We start from the raw sequence: 21,697 nt of genomic DNA, 5'->3' as shown, positions 1-21,697 counted from the left end.
GGAGCTTTTTGTGTTTTGCATTTTCTTTGACTGTTGTATCAATGCTTTCTATGGTATCTTCAGCACCTGAGATTCTTTCTTCTGTCTCTTCTATTCTGTTGATGTTTACATCTATGACCCCTGGTTTTTTTCAAGGTTTTCTATCTCTAGAGTTGTCTCCCTTTGTGATTTCATTGTTTCTAGTTCCATTTTTAGATCCTGAATGGTTTTGTTCAGTTTCTTCACTTGTTTGTTTGTGTTCTTCTGCATTTCTTTAAGGGATCTTCATGTTTCCCCTTTAAGGGCTTCTACCTATTGACTCATGTTCTCCTTTAATTCTTTAAGGGAGTTATTTGTGTCCTTCTTGAAGTCCTCTATCGGCATCATGAGATGTGATTTTAAATCCAGGTTTTGTTTTTCTGGTGTGTTGTGCTATCCAGGACTTGCTGTTGTGGGAGAACTGTGTTTGGATGGTGCCATGCTGCCTTGGTTTCTATTGGTAATGTTCTCGCATTTGCCTTTTGCCATCTGGTTATCTGTGGTGTTAGCTGTTTTTGCTGTCTCTGACTGTGGCTTCTGTGTCCTGCAATCCTGTGTATCTGTACTCCTGGGATTCCTCTGTGTTCTCGCTGTGCTCCCAGGGATGTAGGCACTTCTGGCATACCAGCTCTCTTGTGGGGTATTTGTGAATGTAGTTCTGTGGCCCAGGATCAGCTCTGTGCTCTCAGGCATCTCTACAATCCTGGCAGGTTAGCTATCTCTCTGAGCCACCTGGATATGGTGCACTGTGGCAGAGGATGATCCCAGCTGGAGACAGAAACTGGCAGGCTCCTGCCTGAGGTTTCTGGACAGATTTCTCTGAGCAACAGGGGTTGTCCTACCTGTGCTCTCAGGCTTCTCTGCACTCCTTTGGAGGGACTGGTGGAGGATGGGGTGGAAGGAACAAATGGAAGGGGAGTGGCATTCAGGAGGGCAGGAGTTTTGGTGGTTGAAGGGTAGTGAGTCTGCCTGGCCCCCTGGCAGCAGCTCTGGGACTCCGGAGGTGGGAGGGGCTTCTTACCAACTGCTCTGAGTGCAGCGGGTTCTGTAGGATGGATCAAAAGATGGTGTCTTCCCTGGAGTAGAGCAGCTAAAAGTCTGCCCCAGCAGAAAAGGCGGCAGCCCTGTATTTCTTTAAGGGAGTTATTTATGTCCTTCTTAAAGTCCTCTATCATCATCATGAGAAGTGATTTTAGATCTGAATCTTGCTTTTCCAGTGTGATGGTGTATCCAGGACTTGCTATGGTGGGAGAATTGGGTTCTGATGATGCCAAGTAACCTTGTTTTTTGTTGCTTATGTTCTTATGCTTGCTTCCCACCATCTGGTTATCTCTAGTGCTACCTGCCCTCTCTATATCTGACTGGAGCCTGTCCTTCCTGTGATCGTGGTTGTGTCAGAACTCTTCAGAGTCAAGCTGTCTCTGTGATCCTGTGATCCTGTAATCCTGTGATCCTGAGATCCTGGGTGTGTCTGAGGTCCTGGGAGTCAAGTTGCCTCTGGGACCCTGAGATCCTGTTTTGCCAAGATCTTGTGATCCTGTGATCCTAGGCTTGTAAAAGCACCTGGGAGTGGAGCTTCCTCTGGGGTGTTGTGGGACTTGGTGGAGTTTGTTTCCAAGGTCTCCTCAGGGCAGCAGCCTAGACTGGAAGGAACCTAGGCATGCCACTGGTCAGGTGGAGTTCCCTCATGCCCCAGTCCCACTGGTCCCAGTTACTCCCTGTGTTTGATAGATGTTGTGTCTTCCTCACCTCGGATCCTACAATCCTGGGTGTGTTAGAGTGCCTGGGAGTGGAGTTTCCTCTGGGTGCTGTGGAGTTTGTGCCCAAGGTCTGCTCAGGGCACTCGCCTAGACAGAGCAGCACAATTTACATTCCTATACTATTGAAATGTGTACAAAAATTGACTCAGCACAAATTCTTTCTGTAGGTAAGGAAAAACCATGGCAATGAGCAAGACAATTCCTCTGCTAGAAGCAGGGCCAGCAGCTTGCAATCGATCCTGTTAATGGCATGGGAGAACTTGTTAGAAGAGGAAAAAAACTGGATAGGGCAACCACAATCCAGTGAGGCCGAACTCTCTGGAGAGTAGAAAGTAATTCCCAGCATACATGGAGGGCAACTAATAATAGGCTCTGAAAATGTTTCCTTCCATTCAAATAAAATAATGTTTTCCCACAGGCTTGCTATGGAAAATGGAAATAATGTGGGCTAGTGAACTAAATGGAGAAATATGCACTTAATTACACATGGTTGTGAAATAGAAAAAGAAAACAAATTCATAAAGCCAAGTGTTAAAATGGGGGCCATTTTGTGAGTTGTTTATCAGAGTTAGGGGACAATGTGACAAGATTAAAGATGATAAAGTCTAGCTTCTTGAGACACAGGCCAGTTCCTTACTCTTTTCTGGCATACATATAATACATCTGTATAGCTCATTAAAAAGTCTGTAGAGTCTTTAAAAGAGTTAAAACCACAACTCTCACATGGCCTAGTCATTTTGTGCCAAGATAGAAACTGGAAGAAATTGAAAACAGAAAGTCAAATGGATACTTGTATACCAATGTAATTTGCTGTAGTATTACCCATAATAGCCAGCAGGTGGCGACAAGGAAGCAGGCACCAACAGAAGTCTATGATCAATGTCAGAAAAATGTACTATCTGCACATTACAAGAGATTAGTCAGTTGTGAAATGGGATGAAGTTCTGATATATGCTGCATGTTGAGTGCAATGAGCTCAGCACAGAACCTGCATTATATGATTCCATTTACATAAGATATTAGAATAGGCAGAGGATGGGAGTGAGAACTTGTTTTCAACAGATACGGCTTTCAATTGGGCTGTATTATTTTCCTTCTGTACAGTTACTTTTCTTATTGTTGTGACATGACAAGAAGCCATTTATGGAAAGAAGGGTTTATCTTGGTAGTTTGAGGGGATGCAAGCTATCATGGTGGGGAAGGTGGGTCCAAGGGGCATAAAGTGAGATGGTTGGTCATATTTGATGTGAGGAAGAAACCCACTTCGTCCAGCTAGGTCCCACCTCAAGACCTATCCCTAGCTGGGACCAAGAGTTTGAATGTATGAGCCCACTAGGAGCATCCCAGATTCAAACTAAACACAGGGTGATGAAAGTCTTATGCATTGCTATGATGATAGCTGAATAAAAACACTGAAAATGTAATTAATGTTACTGAAACACATAGTTCAAATAGTTCAAATGGCAAATTTAACAGTATTTTACCACAATAAAAAGTAAAATAGGGTGAAGAAGGGGAGAAAAACAATTTTGGATGGAATGGATTGGTGTGAAATATAAATATAATGCTGTGTAGAGCCAAGTGCTGAATATGAAGCCATATTCTTTTCTAAACAGGACTTATATTTATTTATGTGTTTGTTTGTGTGTGTGTGTTTTTGTGTGTGTTTGTGTGTCTTTCTGTGTATGCCATTTATGTGTGGGTACCCTTGGAGGCCAGAAAATCTCCCTCAGTTTGGAGTTTCAGGTGGTCGTGAGCTCCTGACACAGGTGGTGGCAACCACACTTGGGTCTTCTGAAAGAGTACAGAGCTTTCTTCACCAATGTGTCTTCTCAGTGCTTTGTTCCCTGGACCCATTTTGTTTTTCAAAACTTAAAAATGTTAAGTTAAAAAAATGTGTTTGAGTTTCTTGCCTGCATGAATACTGAGTATATGCTGGAGTCACATTCTTGATTGGATTTAACAAAAATCACCTATTGTTATACAGCCCAAGCCCAGATGTCTCCACAAAATATTTATATAAGAGAGTCTAGAAATATAATACATTGTTGAAACAATTAGTCTGATACTTGAATGAAAACGCACACACTGACCACTTTGGTTTCATAAATCCTTCTCTTTAAACTAATTTATACCCGGTGACTATCCTCTGTCCTGCTAATAAGCAGAATTAGCATCTGTAAGATGCCAATAACAGTCTGATCCCCACTCCACAACTGTTCTGTGTTCCAAAATGGAACTCACTGCTGCACATGCTAAGCATACATTCTCTGTGTAACCTCTACCCCAGGCCTAGTAATGTCTTCCTATGATGGAATCAGTCAGGGAACCAGGGCCAGGGGACTTCCACAGTTCTTCTAAATGAAATGCTTGATATTTATTTTGTCATAATTTTGACATATTATGACTCTAAAAGTTGGAATATATTAGAAGGTGAACTTTAAAGCATTTATACTACATAATAGAGTTTTTGTGACTAAATCTAAAGAAATGTGTGCTAGGTTATATACTTTTTCAGATATCTAATTTGCATTTGGTGAGTATAGTTCAGGATTGACAGGGAAATTGTGTCCATCAATTCATGAAACTGTGCTAGCCACTTGTTGACCTTCTCTGTTTCTTTAAAGGCATTTATGGATTTTAGCGGTATCTATAGAGTTTCTAAGTGGAGTGGTAAGTTTTAGAAGTAGATATCGAGACAGTTCTTCAGCATGTATATGTAATGCCACTGGAGGGTATACTTGAAAGTATTACATGTTCATGACAAGTCTCTCTTCCTAGCCAAGCTGGAACTTGCTGGCTGGTTTCTATACAACTTTGTCTCACAGCGTATTCACAGCTGTTCTAAGCTAAGGGTTAGTTTCTCATGTTCAACCACCAAGTTGTGTGAATCTAAGGAAGAAATGTAACGTATTCTTGGAATTGGGAAACTTTATTCCTTTGGAATCCTACTTTTACAGTTTTTTCTTTGTAATTTACAATACAAGCAAGTGAAGAGATTCATCTGAACTAGTAATCCGTAAGACACAAGTTAGTACAATGCCGTGATACCATGTCATGCTCATCAAGTCAGCAATAAATTTAAGTTCAATGGTAGCAAGAGATGACAAGAATATGGAGTAATGATTCCTTATAAACTGCTGATGCTTTTGTAATTAGTATAATGGTGGGGAAATTTATCAATATCTCATAAAACTGAAGATCCACACTTTTTGTCTCAGCCAATCTAGTAAGCATAGGAGCTTTAGAAGGTCTCATGGGGATCAGCAAGACACATGGGTGCATTGTTCTTGCCTCACTTCTTCTAAGAGTAAAATACCAAACAAAATCACACCTCTCAGCAGAAGGTCAGAATGAAAAATGTGCAGCTAAACTATGAGGAATTAAGGTTACATAATTTTTTGTGCCTTTCTGTGTTTGAAATATTACCTTTTTTTCAATAAGCAAGGAGTTGCAAACAGTAAATATATCTGAAAATAAAATGCTTCTCAATATTTCAAATCCATGAACTTTGCCTGCGAGTAAATGAAGAGATTCATATCCAGTAAATTCACAAACAGTTCAAAGGCATCAGAATGAACCGTCTATCCATGGCACCTATATCTTCAGACTAACCTTATTTTGTAACTGACAAAATGATAGGCCTGGAAGATCAACTGGAAGACATAAATTGTGTACCAACTTCAGCAATAATTCTTTGCCATTAAAAAGAATAAAGAAACAGATATAAGAATAATAAGTAAAAAAAACAAGCCAAACCAAACCAAAACCAGCAAAACAAGAACAGCAGATCCGAGGCTCCAGCCGGTAGCATGTTACATACATGTGTGATGGTAAATTCTGATAGTCCGCTTGATAAAATGTAGTATCACCTGAGAGACAAACCTCAGGGGATGTTTGAAATGGGCGTTTAAAGAGGTTTCGCTGAAGAGAGAAGACTTCAACATGGCCGGCAGCCTTCCAGGGCCTAAGGGCCCAGGGTGAGTAAAAAGGAGAAAGCAAGGTGAATATTATCTCTGCGTCCTGAGTGTGAACACAGTGTGAGAAGCCACAGCACACTCCCATTGCCACTGTGAAAATCTGTATTGCTCTTTAGCTATGAGCCAAAATAAACCCAACTTTCTCTAAGTGGCTTTTGGTAGGTACTCTGTGAAAACAGTGAGGACAGTAGCTAACAGCCCAGTAAACTAGGATAACCCTTCTCCCTCAACGCCCATTATCAGCAGAGCTGCAGGCAGCTAAGGCAGGCCGGCTTCACTGGTCCTTTTGTCCAGGGATGAAACAAAGACAAGAGAAAACAACTAAGTTCTGTAATAATGTCGTGTGTTTAGGGAACTGAGCAAGGAAACTAACCTAATGTTGAGAGAAAATGACAAAGTGTGGTTTCATGTTCTGTTGCCTAGGATAGTCTCCAACTTTCAAGGTCTAGTAATCCTCCTCAGCCTTCTTGTTAATTTTAGCTTTTTTCTAAGTTGCTTTGTGTTTTTTCTTAAAGTATGTCTTGTGCTTTATGCTCAGAAAGCAACAAGGGAGTTTTATGACTCAGTAAACCATTCATCAATATACTCACTATAAGTAGAGAGTGTCCACCTTTGGAACACTCTGGTGTGTGTCAGTAGTAAGTACCTGGAGATTTTGTGTAGCTATGCAACTCTGTGTTCAGCCTTTGAAGAAGTGAGATCCAGGAAGAGCAGAGAACACACCGTCTATTTGGTATAGGTACCATTTGTGAACAAGTGACTACTTGCATAGTGCTGACATCTATAACTTATAAACAGTGATGTAATAATACACCTTTTATAAGGACATTTAATTTAAGGTATATTTCAAAGTGTTATAAGCACATGTATTAGCCACTAAAGTCAGCACTTAAAATGCTTGAGTGGCTATTGGATCTCTGTCTTTGTTTCAGTCCACACCTCCACCCATAATGATGGATGTGTACCTCCTACCCTATCCCACAGCCTCACTTGCCTCCCAGGAGGCCTGCTTTAACCTGGAACACACAGGTGACACACCCATGCCACAGCATTCCCTCTCCCCTGTCACTGGGACCCCAGCAAGCCCAGCAGTATTGAGCTCTGCCCTGCCTGACCAGAGCTCCTTCTGCTCACACCTCCACCTGCAAATGTGGATCAGCACACCAATCTGTACCCCACAGCTCCATCTGCTCCTGGGGAGGCCTGGAGCTATATAGGATGACGAGTCCCAGAGGTTTATTACTCCCAGGGACTACCAGGCCAGCCAATGTCAGAAACAACCAGATGGCAAAAGGCAAGCATAAGAACCTAACAGAAGCCAGTGCAATATAGTACTATTAGAACCCAGCTTTCCTATTACGGCAAGCCCTGGATATCCTAACACACCCAAAGAGCAAGACTGTGACCTTAAATCCCATACTGTGAAAATAATAGAGGTCTTTAAAGAATACATAAATCTCTTAAAGAAACAGATGAAAACACAAGTAAGCCCTTAAAGAGAAAACAGATAAATCCCTTAAAGAAATACAGAAAGCCACATGATAATCAAAACACCAAATGTGCAGAACAAAGAAAGAATCTTAAAAGCCACAAGGGGGAAAAAAACCAAGTAACATATATAGGCAGACCTATCAGAATTATATATGATCTCTCTCTCTCTCTCTCTCTCTCTCTCTCTCTCTCTCTCTCATTGCATATCGTCTTTATTTACATTGCCAATGGCAAAACCTTTCCCAATTTCCCCCCTCCCCAAAGACCCCCAACCCCTTCTCTCACCTCCTGCCTCCATGTATATACCCCTTCACCGACACACTCCCATGTCCCCCCCCCCCCAGTTTCCTTTTGTTGTGGCCTCTATTGAGCCTTTACCTGACCAAGGACCACTCCTCCCACTGATGCCCAACAAGGCCTTCCTCTGACACATTTTTGGCTGGAACCATGTGTACCCCTTGGTTGATGATTCAGTCCCTGGGAGTCTTGGGGCATTTGGGTGTCCGAAATCATTGTTCTTCCCGTAGGGCTGTAAACCCCTTCAGCTCGTCCAGACCACCCTCCAGCTCCTCCATTAGGGACACCATGCCCAGTCCAATAGTTGGTTGTTAGCATCTGTCTCTGTATTTGTAAGACTCTGGCAGGGCCCCTCCAGAGACAATCCTTTTGATATATACTTCTTGTTGTCCATAGTAGTGTCAGGGTTTGGTGACTATTTATAGGATGAATCCCCAGGTAGGGCAGTCTCTGGGTGGCCTTTACTTCAGTCTCTGCTCCACACATTCTTTCCCTTATTGCTTCTGTGAGTATTTTGTTCCCTTTCTCAGAGGAATCAAAGCACCCTCACTTAAGTCCTCCTCCTTCTTGAGTTTCCTGTGCTGGGTGAATTGTAACTTGTTTATTTTGAGCTTTTGGGCTAACATCCACTTATTAGTGAGTACAAACCATGTGTGTTCTTTTGTGATTGGGTTACCTCGCTCAGGATGACACTTTCTAGTTCCATCCATTTGCCTGAGAATTTCATGAATTCATTGTTTTTAATAGCTGAATAGTACTCTATTGTGTATATATACCACAGTTTCTGTATCCATTCCTCTGTTGAGGGACATCTGGGTTCTTTCCAGCTTCTGGCTATTATAAATAAGGCAGCTATGAACATAGTTGAGCTGTCCTTATTACATGTAGGAGCATCTTCTAGATATATGCCCAGGAGTGGTATAGCTGGGTTCACTGGTAGTACTATGTCTAATTTTCTGAGGAATCACCAAACTGATTTCCAGAGTAGTTTTATCAGCTTGCAATCCTACCAACAATGGAGTAGTGTACCTTTTCTCCCACATCCTCTCTAGCAACTGCTGTCCCTTGAGTTTTTCATCTTAGCCATTATGACAGGTATAAGGTGGAATCTCAGTGTTGTTTTGATTTGCATTTCCTTGATTACTAGGGATGCTGAACATTTCTTTAGGTGCTTTAGAGCCATTTGAATTTCCTCAGTTGAGAATTCCCTGTTTAGCTCTGTACCCAATTTTTTAATAGGATTATCTGACTCCCTGCAGATTTATATGACCAGCACTTTAATTCTCTGAAGAAAGAAATTGAAGAAAGTCTCAGAAGGTGGAAGGATCTCCCATGTTCATGGATTGGTAGAATCAATATAGTAAAAATGGCCATCTTGCCAAAAGCAATCTACAGATTCAATGCAATCTCCATCAAAATCCCAAATCAATTCTTCATAGATATAGAAAGGGCAATTCTCAAATTCATCTGGAATAACAAAAAACCCAGGATAGCAAAAACTATTCTCTATAACAAAAGATCTTCTGGGGGAATTGAAGGGACTTAAAAAGGGGATGATTGGAGGTTAGGGGAGTGTGGCTCGGTGGCGTGGGGGAAGGTGTGTGGGGGAAGGTGTCCAGGCGGGCCCTTGCCTGGGCACCTCTGCCCCTGAGGGACCACACACACACAGGCATAGTATAGAATAGAGTTTATTCAGAGTAGGGGATGGGAGTTAGTGGTAGAGAGAGGTAGAGAGAGAGAGAGAGAGAGAGAGAGAGAGAGAGAGAGAGAGAGAGAGAGAGAGAGAGAGGAGGCCGGCCATGACCACGTGGAGGGGGGAGAGCCCAAGGGGCAGAGAGGTGAGAGAATGTGGGAGAGCGGAGAGCAAAGAGGGAGAGGAGGGGCACGTAGCCCCTCTTATAGTGGGCCAGATCTCTGGGGCGGGGCATAACTGGCAATTGCCAGGTAAGTGTGGGCTGGAGCTTAGACAAAACATCAACAGGAATCACCATCCCTGACCTCAAGCTCTACTACAGCGCAGTAATGATAAAAACTGTTTGGTATTGGTATGCAGAAAGCCAGGAAGATCAATGGAATAGAATTGAAGACCCAGAAATGAACCCACACATGTACAGTCACTTGATATTTGACAAAGGAGCTAAAAACATCCAGTGGAAAAAAGATAGCATTTTTAACAAATGGTGCTGGATCAATTGGAGATCTGCATGCAGAAAATTGCAAATTGACCCATTCTTCTCTCCTTGTACAAAGCTCAAATCTAAGTGGATCAAGGATCTACACATAAAACCAGACAAACTGAAGCTTACAGAGGAGAAAGTGGGGACGAATCTTGAACACGTGGGCACAGGGGAAAAGTTCCTGAACAGAACACCAATGGCTTATGCTCTAAGGACAAGAATCGACAAATGGGTCCTCATAAAACTGCAAAACTTCTGTAAAGCAAAGGACACAGTCAATAGGACAAAATGGCAACCAACAAATTGGGAAAAGATCTTTACTAAACCTACATCCGGGAGAGGGCTAATATCCAATGTATACAAAGAACTCAGGAACATCATGATTTTGAGAAGATCTCTTCTACCAAGAAATGAAACCCAAGCAAATAGAAGCGTAACTTGTTAGTGCTATGCGGGCCTTAAGAGACAAAATGGAGATGCTTAGGTCAAGCAGCCAGGGCTCCTGGCATCTTTCTACTAATCCAGCCCTACAGATGATACTAGAAGGAAAACTCCAAAACAAGGAGGGTAACTATGCACCAGAAAATTCAAGAAATTATTCATCTTACAAGAAAACCAAAAGAAGAGAATCACACACACACACACACACACACACACACACACACACACACACACAGTATCATGACCAACATCAAAATAACAGGAACTAGCAATCCTGGGTCATTAATAACTCTCAACATCAATGGACCCAATTCACCAATAAAAAGGACACAGACTAACAGACTGGATGTATAAACAGGATCAATCATTTGTTGCATACAAGAAACATACCTCAGAAGCAAAAATAGACACTACCTCAGGTAAAGGGATGGTGAAGGGTTTGGCAAGCAAAACGATCAAGCTAGAGTAGCCATTCTAATATATAATAAAACAGAAATTCACACAAAAGTAATCAACAGATGATATGATAGTATACACACATTACTCACAAAACTCTACCAGAGAATTTGTACATCTGATAAATAACCTCAGCAAAGTGATTAGATATAAAATTAACTCAAAGAAACCAGTAGCCCTCCTTTATACAAATGCTAAATGGGCTGAAAAAGAAATCAGGAAAACGACACCCTTCAGAATAGTCACAAATAATATAACTACCTTTGTGTAACTCTAACCAAACAAATGAGAGATCTGTATAACAGGAACAAGTTTCTGAAGAGGGAAATTGAAGAAGATATTAGAAGATGGAAAGATCTCCTGTGCTCATGGATCAGTAGGATTAACACAGTAAAAATGACCATCTTACCAAAGGTAGCCTACAGGTTCAATGAAATTCCTATCACAATTCTTTAAAGACTTTGAAAGAGTAATTCCAACTTTATATGGAAAAACAAAACACAAACAAACAAACAAAAACCCAGGGTAGGTACAACAATCCTGAACAATAAGATAACTTTGGGAGGTATCACCATCCCTGATCTCAAGCTGTACCATAAAGTAATAATGATAAAAACTGCATGGTATTGGCATAGAAACAGACAGGTTGATCAATGGAATAGAATTGAAGACCCAGAAATAATATAACACACCTACAGATATTTGATTTTTGACAAAGAAACAAAAAATCATACAGTGGAAAAAAAAAACATCTTCAACATATGTTGCTAGTCTAACTGGTGATCTGCATGTAGAAGAATGCAAATAGATCCAAAATTTATCACCGTGCACAAAACTCAATCCAAGTTGATCAAGGACCTCAACATAAAACCGGATTAACTAAATCTATCACAAGAGAAAGTGGGAAACAGCCTTGAACATATTTGTACAGGAGACAATTTCCTGAAAAGAGTATCAATGCTCTAAGATCACCAATTAGTAAATGGGCATATACCCAAAAGATGCTCCACCATTCCACAAGGACACATGCTCCACTATGTTCATAGTAGTTTTATTCTTAAACCTACCCAGATGTCCCTCAACTGAAGAATAGATATAGAAAATGTGGTTCATTTACACAATGGAATAATATTATTCAGCTATTAAAAACAAGGAAATCAAGAATTTTACAGGCAAATGAATGGAACTATAAAGTATTATCCTGAGTGAGGCAATCTGATGTAAATATTTTCAAGGGCACATAGATAAATAAATAAATAAATAAATAAATAAATAAATAAATTCAGGCCTTTGATCTCAATACTTGGGAGATGTGTTTCTTGTAAGTTCAAGGCCAGCCTAATCAATCCAGGCTACACAGAGAAACCTTGTCTTAATAATAAATAAATAAATAAATAAATAATGATGATAATATATTTTTAATATCTTAATCATTCAAAAAAATCAAATATATTAATCTTCAAGAAGGGAGAAAGAAATGGAAATTGATATAAATGTTTTCAAGGGCACATAGATAATAAATAAATAAATAAATAAATACAGGCCTTTGATATCAATACTTGGGAGTTAAAGTTATGGACAGATAGGGTCCTTGTAAGTTGGAGGACAGCCTAATCTACAAAGCAAATCCAAGTCAGCCTGGGCTACACAGAGAAATCCTGTCTCAATAAATTATAATAATTTTTTTAAATTATCAAAATGAAGGTGGTTGTGATGGTATTATAAATCCTCTATGAGAGAGGTCAAACTAGAGAAGACCTAAATAAAAAAGGGATTGCTAAATTGGACCAGTCTATACTCTTAATGGTTTTAAATTGCTGGAACAAAGGCATGCTATGTTGGGGGAGAGGCTCTATGTTTGTGTTAGGAAAGAAGACTTCAGACTCTGTCCAAAGTAGTATGAATTGAATTTGATAGAGGGAGACCTTGCTGAAGATTTCATTTGTACACAGGAGCAAAATCAAAAGGACCACATACACTGGTAGCGTGTATTGCTAAACCCTCTATTGAAACAACTCTAGGAAGAGGGCTTATGGGACTTTTAGGGAGTGGGAGGCCAGAAAAGGGGAAATCATTTGAAATGTAAATAAAAAATATATCGAATAAAAAATATTTAAAAAGTGAGAGAAAGAATATAGATAGATGATAAATAGCCAGATGATTGATGAATGGATGATAAATAAATAGCTAGATGACAGATGGATGGATGATAGATAGATAGATTATAGATAGATAGATAGATAGATAGATAGATGGCTGATAGATAAATAGATAGAGGAGGCTATAGGATAGGGAAAAGAGGAAAATTCTAGGGTATTATACAAGTGTATTCTGTAGAATATCAAGACTCCTGATGCCTTTACAAAAGGTCTTCAACATCACTGAGTTATGTTTAGAGGTTATTATTTTTGACTCTATACATTGACATGAACCCTATTCATGTAAAAGTATCATATCCTATTCACAGAGGTATTTGCACATATATGTCACTGGTTGCTCTGCTTATGACAGCAGGGAAATGGAACCAACCTGGATGTCAATCAACATACAGGTAGTTAATAAAAATGTGGCTCCCCCCCCAAAAAAAACCCAATTCTGGAACTGACAAGGACATATACATCTCCAGTCAGAGCTTCAGCTTACATTGCCAATAAATCTTGTTGGCTATACAATTCTCATGACTTATCATTACATACAATCCTTTCATATAGCATGAATGGAGATTTATATTGCAGTTTGTTTATATGGTCAAACTAACTTCTAAAGAAAGACAGTTGTCTTTCACCTGCTCAAAGAACAAAAAGATCATCTTCAATTGATCTGTGTACCCTCACATTTCAAACAAATGTCTTTATAAAAGTGTGTTTTACTTGTAAGGTTTATATATTATAAAATGAAAGACCAAGAGGGCAGCTCTGACAAGATTCACCATTGGGGATGCTGAGATGCTGGACCTGCTCCTTTAGCTCCCTGATTAATCTTGCCTCAAACTGGTGCTGCTTCCAGAGACTTCCTTCTATAATAGCTTCACAATAGACTGCTATTCCTAGACGATCTTTGTTCATACAGTCTGTATTAGTTTGGGTTCTCTAGAGTCACAGAACGTATGAGCAGTCTCTATATAGTTAGGGAATTTGTCGATGACTTACAGTCTATAGTCCAACTCTCCAACAATGGTCAGCATCAGCTGTGGATGGAAGTCCAAGGATCTAGCAGTGGCTCAGTCCCACGAGGCAAGCAGGCAAGGAAGAGTAAGTCTTCCTTCTTCCAATGTCTTTATATAGATCTCCAGCAGAGGGTGTAGCCCAGATTAAAGGCTGTAGGTCTCCAACAGAGGGTGTGGCCCAGATTAAAGGCGTGCGCCTCCATGTCTTTAATCCCAGATGATCTTGAACTCTGAGATCTCCTTGTCTTAATCTTCTGGAATTCATAGCCATGCCAAGATCTCCATGCCAAGATCCAGGTCAGAAACTTATATCTCTGAGCTTCCAGATTAGGATCATAGGTGAGCCTTCCAATTCTAGATTGTAGTTCATTCCAGATAGAGTCAAGTTGACAACCAGGAATAGCCACTACACAGTCTTTCAGACTATCCCAGTCAGGACTTCAGTTAAGCTCTGAACTTTCTCAGCACATAGAGACTGGAAAACAAATAATGCTAGTTAACTTCTTTTTTTTTGACTTAACCAGTTTTTCAATTGCCCTTTGGATCCCCAAACAGAAATTCTTTACCCCCATCCAGCAGGAAGCAATTATAAGAAGACTGTCATCACAGTCCTTAAGTTGGGGTGGATGGTTTTGGTCATTTAATGAGTCATAGATATGTTGTCATTTTAGGGGATGATTACAAATAATTATGGACTTGGACAAGGAGGAAACAAAATATGGAGCTTAGATTCATGGGTTTCTGTCTTTCCTTTCCTTTTCTCTATTCTTACTTGGATAAAGGGTAGAGCTTAAAAGGAAAAAGAGGGAATTAGGAAAGTAGGGATGGATTATTGAATCTGCTCTTAAACAAAAGCATTTTTTTTAGACATAATCTTATATTGGTAGAGATCTTTATATTTTAATGAAATATTGAAGTTATATTTTCTTATATTGATACAAAATTTTGTATATTGATAGAGACTTAAGGTTTTCATTGGTATAAATCTTTGTGTATTGATACAAAACTTGAGAGTAATTAGTTACAATATATTTGTATCTTTCAACTCTTGTTTAGGTATTGTGCTTATGCAACACATTTAAAATATAAGGTTTAGTCCCAGTCTTTTTAATAAGTGTTACAAACTACTTAAAATAATTAAGTAATGCAAGATAATAGTCAGATAGTCAAACTAATATGGTCATATTATATCTTAATTTAGTTAATTATTATAAAATGCTTTCAAGGTTATTAAGATAGTATACAACTAAAAGTAAGGTTTGACAATTAAGATACACTATAAATAGGTAAATGATCTCAAAGTTTCAGAGATCCACAGAATATAGCTTTTAAAATTATTTCATTATTAAAAGATCTTTTGACTATGAGACAGTTCTGCTCCTGACAGTACACCAATGAAGAAGATAATGAGCATCAAAACCTCCATATAGAATTGCTTCAAGTGTGGCAAGCTAGCCACTGGACAAAAAAAATGCATTAATTTTTTTAATTCATCTGCAGACTAAATGCTGTCCAAAAAGGACAAATGAATGCAGGACGGTTGACTGACAAGCTCTGCCAAGACAGAGTAACCAAGTCCTTCAGAAGTCTTGTTTTATATAAGGTCTATCAGGTGTTCTGGCCCAAAAGGCTGAAGATAGAGGCTCCAATATTGTAAAGAATATTGGGGAGTGTACAGGCAATCAGCAGTCTGTCATACAATTTTTGGAAGCTGCATCCCTACACTTCTTGGATACTCAGGTAATATTTATTCCTTCCGAACTCACCAAGATAGGATAGATAATAGAATACGTCATCTAAATTGCCAAATGTAAATGGACTAGACACTATACATTTATATAATATATCGTAATTTTTATAATTGTTATAATTGTATTCAACTTATATATGAGAGAAAAAAGCCTTCAATTGGACTAAAAAGGGGGAAGTGTTGAGGTTGGGTCTTTTGCTGTGTAGTGTAATGCTAAATGTGGGCCCCCCCCAAGGCCTGGTTGCTCCCAGGGATGAGATATTCTATATATACAATATGACCTTTCTCCATAATTTAAAACTATTAGTTAAATAAAGATGCTGAAAGCTAAACACTGGGCAGAAGAGACATGGATGGGGTTTGCGGTCCTGTTCTTGGGGTCTGAGTAGAGCAGAGCAGGGAGAAAAGGTGGAGAGAGGAGGGGACTGCTATGGGGTAGGTAAGTTTTCACGACATGGACATGACTGGCCAATTAGAGTTAATTGCAGCCCAGATGGAATATAGCAAGTTGTAATTTCAGGTCATTGAGGGAGACGTAGATTCTAATAGCTTAAAGGGTAGATATCTGCCCAGAACTAGTGCCAGTTAAGGCTTCCTATAAAAATAAAGGTTGTGTGTCTTTTGTTTGGGAACTGAATGATCAAAGATAAGTATAAATCTTAGATTAAGATTAAACACAGCAGTAACCCAGACTCAAAAGCACATGTGTGGTATATACTCCCTGATAAGTGGATATTAGACACAAAGTACATAATACCCATGATACACTCAATAAACCTAGGAGGTTAAACAAGAAGGAAGGCTCAAGTGAGGATGCTTGAATCTCACTTAAAAGGGAGGAATAACATAGTCATAGGAGTGAGAGAGAGAGAGAGAGAGAGAGAGAGAGAGAGAGAGAGAAAGAGAGAGGGAACTGTGTGGGAGAGAGGATGGAGAGGGAATGGGGAGGGGTCAGGATCAGGTATGGGGAGAGACAGTAGAGGGCCAGAGTGACAGGAGAATGAATGGAAATCTGCAGCTTCCAGGGCTTGGGAATTGGGTGGGAGGGAATCTCAAGGAAGACCTAGAGTTACGGGATAGGCGAGGCTCCCAGGAATCAATGGGGATATCCTTAGCCAGAGGCCTAGCAGTGGGGACATGAAACCAGAAGAAGCCACCTCTTGTAGTCAGGCAGGATCTGCAGTGCATGGATAAGGACACCAACCTATCCACAAAACTTTTGACCTAAAATTCATCCTGTCTAAAAGCAATCCAAGGACAAAGATGGAGGAGAGACTAGGAATTGCCAATAACCAGCTCAATCTGAGACCTATCTCTCTGGCCAGCAGCAAGCACCAGTCCCTTATACTATTATGATACTCTGTTATCATAAACAAATGAAGATACTCATAGTCAAACACCAGACAGAGGTTGGGGATTCCTTATGGGCAAATTGGGGGAAGGTTTGAAGGACCCAAAGGGAATAGTAGCTCCACAAGATGACCAATAGAGTCAACTAACCTGGACCCTTGGCAGCTCTCAGAGACTAAGCCACCAGTCAAAGCGTATACAGGGGCTGGACCAGGCCTCCAGCACATAGGGCTGCCTTGTCTGGATACAGGCTAACCCTGCAGAGTCTTAATGTACCAGTGTCAGGGGATACACAGGGGATAAGAAGGGGAAGGGAGATGTGGGGAGGACTCTGGGAAGGGAGATTAGGAGGGTTGACAGTGTTTGGGATGTAAATAAATAACAAACATAATTTAATAAAAAGTTTTGTGTTTTATTGTTTGAGTGCCTTGCAATTGACCTTTGGTGTGATGGTTGGGCCTAGAATTGATTAAGTATTTTATTAAATTCACCATGTTCATTCTGGCAGTTCTAAGCTTCAAGGAGTCCTGATAGTTTGTGTATATACCTATATTAGTAGCTTATTGAACAAGCAGAATTAGACCTAGAAGACAGAGTTAATGATGTAAAGACAAAAATGACTATACTATGAAGTCATACTTAGTCAAGGCAGCTGCTCTGAATATCTGCTCAAAAACAAAACAAAACAAAACAAAACAAAACAAAACAAAACAAAACAAAACAAGACACCGACAGTCCAGAGTACACCAGGCGCTTGGAGACCTCAGCAACCTACTTTTGCTCCTTAAGCCAGTCAGGGAAGGTGACAGTCAGAGGAGGCTTCGTGACACCTGCGCACACCTCGATGCTCCACCACTGCGCCTTAGAAGGAAGCTGTTCCTCGGGTAAAGGCATGCTGGAGCGCGTGCCTGTGTGGTGTTGACTTAGAATGCGTATGTGTTCAGCACTCAGGCGCCTCAGAAACGTGGGAGTGCCTCTTGCTTCAGTATGTTCTCAACGAGGAAGCATAAACACAGACACAGGGCGTGCTTCCCTAAAAGTAAGGTTCTGTGTTTATGCAAATATTAACAAGTAGTTAAGAAAACACGAGGAAGAGAATGTGGGTAGATGGTTTTAGAAATTATGTATTTTTTTTCTGTGACTCAGTTGTTTTAGAAGCATTAATGCTGATCTTTGTTTTAAGACATGGGTATAATTTAAGGTAAAACACCTCATTTTACAATGAAAAGTTTACTTTGCTAAGTACTTAATTTATAGTAAATCTCTTCCTTGTAAGAGATTTCTTTAAACAATTTTTAGTAATCTTTTTATGGGAAGGTTCTTATCTAAGTCTGACAGAAATATGAAAAAATTATTCAAAGCAGAGTAGGATACAGTTTATTTTAAAAGATACCTCCTTAAAAGGATATTCTGCAATTTCTCATAAATTTCCCATGTAAGGTTTATCAGCTGTTGCTATGATTGTTTAAAAAAAAAAAAAGCCCTCAGTGGTGGCGCACGCCTGCAATCCCAGCACTCGGGAGGCGGAGGCGGGCAAATTTCTGAGTTTGAGGTCAGCCTGGTCTACAGAGTGAGTTCCAGGATAGCCAGGGCTACACAGAGAAACCTTGTCTCAAAAAACCAAAAAATATTTTTTCATCTGTCTCATGTTTCACATCTGTACCTTTATTTTCTTTTCTCTGGTGATGAGGATCAGCTAGCCATAAAGTTCTGGGGTGAGGACTGTTGCATATGAGAAACAGCTTATGAAATTCCCTTCTAAATTAGATTCTTAGCATTATTTTTTGACATTATTTTACAAATGGCTTGTTGATTATGAAGAATTTCTTATGTACGTCTATTTAAGAGGTGGGGAAAGAAGGTGTCCCACCATGGAGTCAGCATGGAGGATACTCGAGTATATGCTTGGGACAACATTCCTATTCTACTTTATTTTTTGTTGTCAACTTTCAAATTGCAGGGATATATAATATTTAATGGGTAATTAGATGTCCCTCTTCATTGGATCCTATTCGCAAATGATCAGCCAGAGCAGGTGAGATGCACTGTCCCCTCCTGTAGTCGGCCATTGGATGGCTTGGCTGTTTCTGAGTCACAGAGATGGATTACAAAGAATCCAGGTCCTCTCTCTGTATGTCTTTTATCAACCTGTCTAATGGAATCATACAAAATCGTCAATTTCTTTAATAATGTTTTTCACATGAAGGATTTTGAACTGTGCTTTTTAGTTAGAAAATAAAAAGAAACCTTTTATTTGTAGAATATTAATTTCCTTTTCCGTGAAACTACTCTGTGTCATTCTCTCTCAACATTAGATTAGTTTCCTTGCTTAGTTCCCTAAACACACGACATTATTATAGAACTTAGTTGTTTTCTCTTGTCTTTGTTTCATCCCTGGACAAAAGGACCAGTGAAGCCAGCACTGCCTTAGCTGCCTGCAGCTCTGCTGATAATGGGCCTTGAGAGAGAAGGGTTATACTAGTTTACTCGGCTGTTAGCTACTGTCCTCAGTTTTCCCAGAGTACCTAGCAAAAGCCACTTAAAGAAAATGAACTTTATTTTGAATTTCTTTCTCTTTGTATTCTTGGAATATCTGTGCATTGAACTTTGAATTTTAAATTTTTCTGACTGTTCAATTCTGGTACCTTGGAGATTAATTAATTAATTAGTTAATTAATCTTTTATTTGTTTATTTTTTTACACTCCAGATTTTATTTCTCCCATGCCCCCAAGATCTACCACCCTCTGGCTGTTCCACATTCCATGCCTCTTCCCCACCCCATTGTCCCCACCGCCCATCACCCATCACCTGCCCAACCAGACCTCTAAACTCCCTGGGGCCTCCAGTCTCTTGAGGGTTAGGTGCATCTTCTCTGACTGAACCTAGACACAGCAGTCCTCTGCTGTATATGTGTTAGAGTCCTCATATCAGCTAGTGTATTCTGACTCTTTGGTGGTCCAGAGTTTGAGAGATCTTGGGGTCTAGGTTAGTTGAGTCCTACAGGGTCACCCTCCTTCTCAGCTTCTTTCAACCTTTCCAATTCAATCACAGGGGTCAGCAACTTCTGTCCATTGGTTGGGTGAAAATATCTGCATCTGACTCAGCTGTGTGTCAGGTCTTCCATAGAGGGTCATGCTAAGTCCCTTTTTGTGAGTGCTCCATAGTCTCAGTAGTAGTGTTAGGCCTTGGGACCTCCCCTTGAGCTGGATCCCACTTTGGGCCTCTTGCTGGACCTTCTTTTCCTCAGGCTCCTCTCCATTTCTATCCCTGCAGTTCTTTCAGACAGGAACAATTATGGGCCAGAGATTTGACTGTGGGATGGTGACCCTCTCCCTCAGTTGATCTTCCTGTTGAGGGGGGACTCTATAAGGTCCCTCCCTTTGAGTCCTGAAAGTCTCTCACCTCCCAAGTCTCTGGTGCTTTCTGGAGGGTCCCTCCAACCTCCTATCTCCTGATGTTGCCTGTTTCTATTCTTTCTGCTGACCCTCAGGGTTCCAATCCTTTTTCCCCACCCAATGCCAGATCAGGTTTCTCCCCCTCTGCCCCCTCCACTTTCCTTCCAAGGCCCTTTCCTCCCTCCCCACTTGTGATTGTTTTTTATTTATAAACATGAGTAAAATGAAATTCTTTAAAGGCTGACTCCTTCTGCTCAAAAAACCCATATTTTTTTTCTTCTTTTATTTTGAGTGGCTTTTCAATCTGTAGATTACGTTTTACAACATGGTCCTAATGCCCAACCAGGCCAGTGTGTTATCCAGCTTTAAAAATACCATCTCTAGGGGATGGAGAGATTGCTCCCTGATTAAAAATGCTTGCTGCTCTTCCAGAGGTCCAGAGTTCAGTTCCCGGAACCCATGTAGTGTAACTCGGAACTACTTAGACCTCTAGCTCTAGAGCATTTGATGCCCTCCTCTGACCTCTGAGCATCTGCACACATGCACCATATATTTGCTCTCATACACATACATTTTAAAATATATTTAAAATATTTCTTCATGCTTTACAGTTTTTATTGTTATTATAAATGGAATCCTTAAAAAAGTCCTTTCTTCCTTCCCCCTCTCCCTCCCTACCTCCTTTCTTCCTATCTACAGAGTCCAAGTTAATCCTGGCTGGCTTGCAGCTCATTCTGAGGGCTAGACTGGTCTTGAACTCACAGAGATCTGCCTTCCCCTGTTTCTTGAATGCTGTCATCAAAGATGTGCACCAACCACTCTACCTGGTCACAAACTCCTTTTTATTTACTGAGAAATAAGAGTACTACAGATTTAATATTGCACCATTTTTTCAATGTTGAAATTGTGCTTAGCTTTCTTAGAATTTGTCTACAGATTTTTTTAGCGTTTTCCAGCACCCTGCCTGCCAAATATTGTATGCAAAATAGCGAATATTTCTGTTTATTTCTTTTTAACTCTTAAATATTTATTTTGTTTTATGGGCTGGTCAAATTTTCAGTACAAAGTTAAGCAGATCCAATGACAATCCTTTCCAGTTTCCTGCCTGACTTTGAAGGCAATGCGTCTGACTCTCCACTAGATGGACCTGAGCTTTGAGTACTTACTTATCCTTTTTAGGTTAATGGTGCTATGCTGCTAATTTAAAAATAAGTCATGAGTAGGAAAAATATTAGCAAGCGTCTTTTTTAAAAAGATATATTTATTTATTATGCATACCAAAGAAGCCACCAGATCTCACTACAGATGGTTGTGAGGCACCATGTGATTGTTGGGATTTGAACTCAGGACCTCTAGAAGAATATAACCAGTACTTTTAACTGCCGAGCCATCTCTCCAGGCCACAAGAGTCTTTT

The sequence above is a fragment of the Apodemus sylvaticus genome, chromosome 21 (assembly GCF_947179515.1).
Source record: "Apodemus sylvaticus chromosome 21, mApoSyl1.1, whole genome shotgun sequence".
NCBI lineage: Eukaryota > Metazoa > Chordata > Mammalia > Rodentia > Muridae > Apodemus > Apodemus sylvaticus.
Note: the sequence above shows the minus strand (reverse complement) of the source record.